Below are 9888 nucleotides of genomic sequence, written 5' to 3' on the forward strand. Positions count from 1 at the left end.
GCAAAGTTATTGCAGATGTAGAACATGTTCCCTGTATCGTGGTGCATGTCCGGGCTTTTTCTTCCCTGAGGATGAGAAAGGAGCAAACAGCTCCAGACAAGGACTGTTTTAAGTAACTGCACTTTGATCCTTTATTCCAATTTGATTTGCTGGGGTTTCAATATATCAAAGGTATTTCAAGAAATCTTACATTGCTTTTTTTTTCCCTGGCCTGACAGTATCAGATATATGATGTTTTTGTCTTCACATCATCAGAAATAAGGCAAAATCGGGGATGAGTGGGGGAGGGCTGTTACTTGCCTGAGGCTACCCAGTCTCTTTTAAGTGGCTGCTTTTACTGGGCTGATCTGTGCTTTTTCCTCCCAGTTTCATGAGACAAAGTGTAGGAAGTTTTCACTTTTACATAATGGAGCAAATCAGCATCAAAAAACAAGAGAAGGTTGAGGTAAAGAGAAAACAAAAACAAAAGCGAGGGGAAAAAAATCAGAAAAAAGCTGCACGCTAGCGTGTGATCGCTGTGACCTGAGCAAAAGAAATACTCGGAGCTGCATCTCAGTAAGAATTCCCCCACTAGTGGGTGCAGTCGCTGCCCTCGATTTGTGATAAATGCAACTGTTCAGTTCTGTTGAGGCTCCAGACAGGCGGAACAGGAGATTGTACCCGAAAACGAGAATCGTAACTGAGCCTTCTCCTTTTACACCTTCCCCTCCATTCCTTCCCCCCCAGACAGATGCATGTAAAGAGGAATAAAACAACAAGCACAGATCAATCCGGCCATGAGAGAGTTCTTGGACTCCGTCTGGCAGGGAGTGGCTTGACAGGGGATCGAAGGTATTGCCTTTGGCGTTTGATGACTGTTCAGAGGAACAGAACTTTATACGTAGTCTCGTTTATTCATAGCAAACCACAGCCAACAGACAAAACTCTTCAACCAACAGCAAGGGTTTGTTTCAAAGAATTGTCACTCCAGAACCTACTTGTTTCTCCAGCTTCCATAACCAGCAAGACCTAATGCTGTTTCCTGACAGTTCCCGTCCTGCCTGAGCACTGCTGAACAGCCCGAGGTGACAGATGTGATCTGCCTGAGGGCGGGGTACTGAACTATTGCCTTTGCAATAACCAAAGGATGTAACCTGGAGTTTGAAGTGGCTTTATGCTGACATTTTGTGCTTGTTATTTGAGTATGGACAATATTGGATCAGTTACTCCCATGTTTCTTTTTTGTTAGTAATTCATGATTTTGAAATTCACCAAACCTTGAGGGAAGTGAGGTCCCCACAACTGTCAGTGTTGAACCCATGTCCATGTACCCCACCAGGTGCTCAGTAGCTTGATGAGGGTTCAGGTCCACATGTGGACTCTGTGTGTTACCTCAGGCTGTGTGAATCCCCCAGCTACTTCTTTTCCAGTGCCATCTGTAACGGGTTCATGCAGTTTCTCTAATTTGTGACCTCCTTTTCCCTGTCCCCCCTCCCAAATGTCCCTGCAAATGCTATGCCCTTTTTGCTTTGAAAACCTATTTTTCCTTCTTAGCAGAAAACGTCAGCTTGCTTCTGAAGTCCTGTTATACCAAAAGACATGATACATTATCAAAAGAATCCATCTCCATTAAAATCATGGCCTACTGTGCTTTCAGAATTAGTCGGGAGTTCCTCATAAATATGGGTGCAGTTTCTTGCCCTGTACAGGTATTGTCTATCCCCTATTCATTCCTTCACGATTAATAACAAGACAAAGATTTTAGTCAAGTGTAACCAGCCCAGGAAGGAGCAGGGGGGAGCTCTGTGGCAGGTGGCAGCAAGTTACCGCCACAGGGGCACAAAGGCACTGCCGGCTGGGTTGGAATGGCAAGCAGAGCTGGCACGGGGCCGAGTGCCATGGATTGCCCAAAGAGGCATCTGTGAAAGGCTCAGGATCCTGAATCCTGGCTGCCATAGTGCTCTGAACTCGGTGGCAGCTGGGAGTCTCTGCCTTGGCCAAGGGATTGCTGCTGTCAACAAGGTGACTGGCAGTGTCTCTCTCCTTTTGGTCTCAGCAGCCTCTAGTTCCTGCTGAGTTTGTACCAGCACGTCCAGCATCTCATCTCAGAAATAAAGGTACAATCTGCTGTACACTCCTCAAAGGTACCTCACCCTTTGCAGCGCTGACAGCATGAAAGAAAACAGACATCCCTTAAATTAAACCCATATTCAGTAACCATGCATGACTGAAAATTAGTTATCTGTTCTGTACATCACTTCATCTACTCATATTGCATCTGTAGTGTCTCAAACCGTTGTTGGAATTTTAACTGCTATGTTTAAAGCCAGTGGCTATATTAGAAAGCAATGTGGACAGATATTAATCCTCTAAACAGAACTGGCTCTTCTTTGCAAAAATGGTTTCAAAATGGGACATTCAGAAGTAAGTTGTTATGTTCCACTGGGTACCATCAGATTTGTTCTTGTGTAAAGCAAGCAAGCAGAATTTGCATGATAGGTCTGGGTTGCTCTTCAGAAATCTCTGTATTTATTCAATTTCAAGCATGCCACTTTAATTTCTGAGACATTATTTGTATGGACACTGAACGTTCAACAAATACATCTTAGTTTTATTCGGGTATGGATATGCAATTTAAGAGTGGAGAACAAAATAATGTTCCTACCATGTTAGCTAATGCAGCAGGAAAGACAGATTTGCAAGGACTCCTTTTACTGATATAAATTTCACCTCCATTTAGAGAGTTTGCATATTGCCAGATTAGCTAGACCAGCAAAAGCACTTACTGTGAAAGCCACTTCTTAAACGGCAAATAAAAATATCTCATTTGATTTTTTTTTATCCCAAGTATAACAGAAATTACAAGGAATCCTGGAACGTATTATACAAGCACAGAGAGATAACTTTACAAACTTATGCACTGCAGAAAGATTATCACCTTCTCAAAAGCACATGGAAGATGAAGGGAAGCAGAATACCTTGTATAGACAAATTGGATATGTCAGTGCAAGTGTTTTAACTGCTCGCAGAAAATGCCAAGTGATTTGTAATGATCACTTTCTTTTTATCGCCTCCCTTTATCTTGTAGCAGAGTGACAGTCTGGTTCTGAGAAATAACAGAATGAACCACCCATACAGCCTGTTTCTGTAACTTCTTTCTTCAGTATATATGTAGGGTTCCCAACACAAGTGCTGATCCCAGTCCAGCTTGGAAAAAAAAAAAGAAAAAAAAAAGGGAAAACATGACAAAACAGGGCTTAAGCAGCATGAATGTGGCTCTCTCTGGAGAAGTGTAAAAGACAATTGCACCAATTACATGCTGGTTTTGGAACTCCGTGTAGCCTAAGCCTATTGAAATATATATTTGTGAGGGGAAGGAGGATGCTCTGGAATGAGGCCTGGAGCTGGAATGCTGTCGTAAAGGCAGCAGTAGGAGGGAGAGCTGTAAACTGGCTGCAGTCCTCAAATTTAAAAAAAGGTCCGGAAACATTTAAATGCCAAATTATGTGACACCTTTCATTCCTGTTTTTTCTTTTGTCCTTAATTTTCCATTTAATTGACTGAAACTTTTCCTATTTATGCCACCAACTGTGTTAGCTGGGCTGACTAAAGGCATTTTTATTTTTCTCTACTCTAGCCTGACAAACTGCTTATGCAACAGCTTACACCTTTAATAACACCAATAAAACTGCATCAGAACTTTTTAAAAAACACAGATTTCTTAGCATCAAGGCCTGAGAGAACTTGCTGCAGTGCTGGCATGTGACAGGAGGCAATTTATAAGGAATTAACTCTGACAGTCACTTTATACAGCTGATTTTCAAAGATCTAGGCACTAAAGATGTGTTAATGAGGGTACTGAGGCTTCATAATTAATTATATTAGCATCTCTTTGTTACTCTCTACAACGGTAGTGGCTGGTTGACATTTCAATGGGAGTCTGGTGGTATTCTTTGTGATTATTATCCAGGAGTACAGTTATACCTTAGCTCCCAGAGGGAAACGTTGCATGTAAATGCCGCTGTGAATTGCAGGGGCTTTTGGAGCTCCGTAAAAGCCCTTGAAGGAGACCCCGCTGGAAACTGAATGGATGTCAGTAAAATTTCTTCAGTCTGGAGTCTCTCTTCAGATATGGACTCTCCTCCCCCTTCCTTTCCCTCCCCCCTTCCTTCCACTGAGCTGGTCCTTCTCACAAGTCTTAAGAACAGCAACATCCAGCCCTTGCTGAATGTCGAGTTCCAGACCCCTAAAGGAAGGAATACTGACCTGAACAAAGCAGTGAACAAAGTAAACCTGAAAATAGGGAATATTTTCATAGGCTTGAATTTTCAGTGCAATAAAACCAGAGCTGCCAGAAGGAGTCCCAGAAGTGGTGAGTCAGATAATAGATGTACGGCTGTGGTGGGAGGGAAATGGTCTCTACTTTGTTTTATACCACCCCACCCCCCCTTTACAAAGACAGATGAAATTATTTTCCAGTCATACCACTGCAAAAACAAACATGGAGTTTAAAGGTTATTTCCTTTGTGTGTTTCTGAGAGACATTAGTTTGGACTCCAGAGGGGAAAGGAAGATGTTTTGTCAATGACCTCAATTTCTACTCTGAAAGTTTTTACAGTATCACCTGAGGTGGCAGAGCTGCTCTTTTGTTTACTGATATATTCACTTGTTTGTGTTAATTAAAAAAACCGTACAAAACCAAGTTGCTGTTTTTTCACACCAGTTGCAGTTAGAACCTTGTTATGGTTGGGCCCGGTTAAGGGCAGTTTGACAAACACCTCTGCTGAGTGAAACTTGTGCAACGTGTTCCTCACTCTCATTCCTGACTTCGTGGGACTCTTACTTGTAACATTGTTCCTGCATCTGCACCAGGGAACCAGATCAGAGTACTAGTCTGAGTTTTAAAAAAAAGGGGTTGTGGGGACTATTTCTAATTGAAATCAGATTCAGATTCAATTTAACACACACAAAAAGAAAATCACTGGCACAATGCAGGAACAATGTAAAGGGGAAGAGGGGAGGAATGTGTGGTGGCGAATGCGTAAGTAGGAACTTCTACCAAAAAATAGTTTGTCAAACCATGCCCTGAAAGACTTTACTTTCTTCCAAGCCAGAACCACTCTTTGCTGTGTGTGCAGGTAGAACCTTGCATGCAGAGATTACAGCTGCAGGACTCTCAGAGCTATTGTAATACCAAAAAATAATAACTGTTCCTACAGACTGACACAATTAACCAAATTCCACTCACAGATCATAGTTGGCAACTCATGCAGCATTTTATGTAGCTGAAGTTGGAGACCAGTTCTGTTCCTGAGTTCCATCTCTGGCTCTAATGAGCAATAACTCTGCATAACTCTGGCATTCAGTTCACCTATCAGTAAAAGAATTACTTTCCTCACAGAGCTTTTTACATTGAACCAGATTTTTAATATAAGCTTTGACATTCTCAGATGAAAAGAATAATGTGCACAATATATTATGATAGCAAAAACTGTATATGACAGATTCCTACATGTTTTCCTGTCTTTTGTCTCACCTTTCCTGTCACCATACTCCTACACGGGACTCAATACACACCGTAAATGTTTGAGTAACGCCAACTTCAAACTAATGAATTGTAATTAATGTACTTGTTCTTTGCTGAGCAGTGTTGTGTGTGTTTATTTTTAATCTGATACTTTTTGGACAGAGACAGAGGTTACTCCCCCTGAGAGTTCAAATATCAATAGTGCTCTGCATAACAAGGGAAGTTTTTAATGATTCCCACAAAACCGCTGCCACTTGGTAACAAGACAATGGCCCTGAGTGTAAAATTTACACTGAGTGTAAAATTTTTGCCTCTAGTGCTATTCCCAAGGGACTAAATCTTTAAGTATAGTCAACTTTGCCTAGGATTCAGCAAGAGTATTCCTCCTGTAGGACTGAGGAGATGATAAATAAGAGTTTTAAGAACTGGCCAGAGTTAAAATCCTGAAGAGCAAACATTTATACATTGACTCTGTAGAAATGTTGTCTCCCTTTTAATTTCCCTATAAGTGGAGAAGATGGAGAGGATCTTGGGTGTATCTCTTTGCAGAAGCACAAGGTACAGTTTTATCTCATCCTCAACATCTCTGAAAAGCTTATGCCTCATGTTCAGAAATGTCTAAGGTTCCATTGACTTTCAATTTAATATTTTAAAGAGTATTTTGGCTGCCTCTTTGCATCTAGTATCTGGGAACAAGCACAGGTGTTATGTAACCATACATCTCTTCATGGATTACAAGCAGGTTTTCTGGTAAGTTAAAGATGGTGTAGAAAAAGATAAAAGTCAGGTTTAGCAACGATATCTAATGGATATTTAATAAAAATAAAAACAAGTACAAATAGGATCACTGTATTTATTCAGTGACATATTATTACAACAGTCACTGCCTGTTGTCTGTGTTACTGAACTGCTGTCCTGCTTCAAGGCAATTATCAGCCCCAAAAATATTTTCATCCAAAGGTTTAAACTGCAACAACTGTAAGGACATGTGGAAGATTCTTCTGTCATTATCTCATCCTTCAGTTCTAACATGAATGCTTGACTGGGATGGCCTGTGACTAGTGGAGATGAATAAACAGTTGGAGCTGGTATTTGACTGGTTAATGTGTGTGCCAAAGTGTGTGTGTAGAGCCGGGGAGGCTCAGCAGTTCCTGGGGGCTGTCACACTGATCTCACACAGCAAAGCAGCCCTGAGTCTCTGCCTGTGGCTCCCAGCAAGCCCTGATGTGCCAGTCAGGCTTTGCTATCAAGTAAAAGCTTGTGTGTTCTTGAAATGTGCCTTCAACTCACAGGTGTACTCAGTGACTTGAAAGCTTTCATATACTCTAAAAACTTGTCTTGCACTCCAAGGAGGAATCTTTGTTCTTAATACAGAGCCCAAGCCTGCAAGTTCTCTGTGGAAAACCAGGCTCCCAGCATAGATGTACAGTTGTTAAGCAGCTTCAGCAATGGTAAAATGATCCTTGCTTTGTACTTCTCTGCAATAATTTCCAATTCTTTGGGACGGAAGGCTGTGAAACCATGAGTTGCTATTAATTACACTGATTTACTTGGATGATGGTATGTATACCCATTTTGCCTTGCAGAAATACTTAGGGGGAGAGGTACTCTTTTTTTCACACATCACTGCATTATATTGGAGAGGATTTTAGCATGTTTTCTGATTTCATTTGCCACATTGGGGGTTCAAGTTTACAATTTGCAGCTGACTTGACAGTCCAGAAAGTACATGATTACCAGTTATGTCTCTGTCTTGTAGTAACATATCTAACCAAGGAAAGAAACACTGGAGATCTGAGCTTTAAGGAGTAAATATGAAATTTCCTTTACAAAGAAAGGAAATTGAGTCTGTTTAGTCAATTCTTGAGGAAAATGTGCAGTTATAATTGTACATTTAAACCCTCAACAGTTATTCAAGAACTCAAAATGCCTTAGAGGTTAGCTACAGGTCATGAAAATATTAGAAAGATTTGAAGGGAGGTAACTGAGTATTTATCAAAAAACCCTCTACATTTTTGGGGGTTCTTTTGTTACTGTTTCAGAAATATTTAACTCATATTCTTTTACGTGTATTTATATTGTTTTAAATATTTATACATAATCAATATACCCTTTTTTTGTTGATAATAGCTAATTTTAGAGTAGCTAAAACAGATCTTGGAATGTTTTTTTAACAGTACAGCAGTTAAAATTCATGATTACTTGGTTTTAGATACATCAGAGTATCACCATAACCGTGTACTTCAGGAATACCTGGTAATTTATAGACTGAACAAGGGGTTCTAGTAGGGAACAGACAGTGCCACTTGTTCCTGCTTGGAATTAGATTTCAAACTTGCCACCTGTATTGCAAATTATAGACCTTCAAGGACTAATCTAGAGAAAGACAATATAGTAAATTACAGGTGAAAAAAGAGGTAAAAAACCCAAGCAGATACAACTGCATAGTGAAGAGACCCAAATGAAACAGAAGGAAGAAAATCAAGCTGCACACATGAGTTTACCTTATCTGAATTGGAAGATATCCATATTAATCAATCTTTGGAGATGCAGAGAGAATAAAGAAAGAGTCATCTCGCTGTGATGGGCTTCAGAAAGGCCTTGAGACATTCTCTCCTTGGGGAGAATTTAATAATCTTGCATTTATAAAGTTGTGATGCTTTGCTTACCTTTCATGCCCAGCGGTTACAATTGCTGTGTGTGAAACCAGAGAAGTAAGGGATGGCAGCTCCTCTCTCCTGCTGTTTGCACGGGGAAGCACAACACAAACCCTGGGAAGCACAACACAAACCCTGGGAAGCACAACACAAACCCTGCGCATGCCACAGCCCTTGTGGGTGGCAGTGGAAGCGAGGACATAGCCGGTGGGAAGTGACAGCTGGGAATACAAAAGAAAAAAACAATGGGGATTTGGAAGCAACAGGTGGGAGTAGGATTCAGAAAAGTACAGTCAGGACTTCTGAGGAGGCAGGAACTAATCCGGGCCTCATTGAGTAGGTCCAGTAGAAGAACAGCTTGAAGAGGCAAAACAGGAAGACTGTGCTAATGTTGTATGACTGGGGAAGCAAATACAGACAATAAACTCCTACTTCATCAAAACTCTACTTGTTTCTTAACCCAGCCTGTATCCTAGCACTCATCTGTGAATAATATGCTGCTGCTTTTGATAGAAACTCTGACTCGGCTATTGCTTTAAGAGCAAAGGCTGTAGCTGTGGAGCTGCACTGAGCTCTTCCATGACAGGTGGACAGGAAAGGGACAAAAAGGGTTATTTAAAGTCGGCCTGCTCTCGGTGCAGTGGCAGGTGTACTGGCAGGCAGCTCTGTGACCTTCTGGGGTAGAGCTCGCCAGTAACTGAGCTGGATGTGACTGACAGGGCTCTGTGCCTTCAACACAGAATGTCCCAAGTTATTTATATGGGTTTGTTTAGTCTCGGGGAGGCTCGGGGGCCCCTCATTGCTCTCCACAACCACCTGAAAGGAGGAGTGGGGGCCGGTCTCTTCTGTCTTGCCTGCAGTGAGAGGCCTTAAGCTGATATGGGAGATTCTGATATTTGAGATTTTTTCCCTGCTAGGGTGGCCACACTTTGGAATAGGCAAAGCCACCATCCCTGGAGGAGTTCAAGAGGTGTCTGGATCAGGTTCTGGGTGATGTGCTCTAAAGCTCTGGGGGTTACAGTGGTTGTACTGGGTGAACATTGGACATGATTTCTTAAAGGTCTGTTCCAACCTTGCTGATTCCTTGACTGTTTTGTGCCATGTCCCAGTTAAGGCAGGCAGCGCAGGGAGACGTGGGTGCACATCCCCAGAGCGCGGCAGGCTGGAAACGCGACCGCACTCCCGGCAGGGAAGCGCTGAGCATAGAACCGGGGGAACACCTCACGCAGCGGGACCGCAGCCTTCTGAGCACCATCTGGGGGTCGGAGGTCCCGAAATCCATTCCTGCCCCTCGATGTCTCCCGGTGGGGAGAGGGGACGGGCCCCATCCCGCCCGCACCAAGGGGTCGGTGCCTCGGCGGGCCGTGAGGGGACGAGGCGGAACTCACGGGGCCTCGCGCGCGCCGCCATAGCGAGGGCGCGCGGGCACGTGGAGCGCGCGCATGCGCGGCTCCTTCACCTACACACCCGGCGCGCGCCCCCGCCCTCCCGCGCGCGCCGTCCTCTGTGTCTCCGCGGCGCGGCCACGCCCCCCCAGCGCTCCCCGACCAATGAGCGCCCGGCTTGGGGCGGTCGGGGGGCGCGGCCTCTCCACGGCTGCGCACGCGGGACCTCCCCGGCGTGTGTGTGTGTGCGGAGAGCAGTGCGCCTGCGCATCGCACCGCCCGCGGCACAGCGCGCCCGGGGCGGGGGGCTCGGTGCGCACGCGCGGTGCGGCGGCCGTGG

Source organism: Pyrgilauda ruficollis, unplaced genomic scaffold (assembly GCF_017590135.1).
Source record: "Pyrgilauda ruficollis isolate IOZ18807 unplaced genomic scaffold, ASM1759013v1 scaffold34, whole genome shotgun sequence".
Classification (NCBI taxonomy): domain Eukaryota; kingdom Metazoa; phylum Chordata; class Aves; order Passeriformes; family Passeridae; genus Pyrgilauda; species Pyrgilauda ruficollis.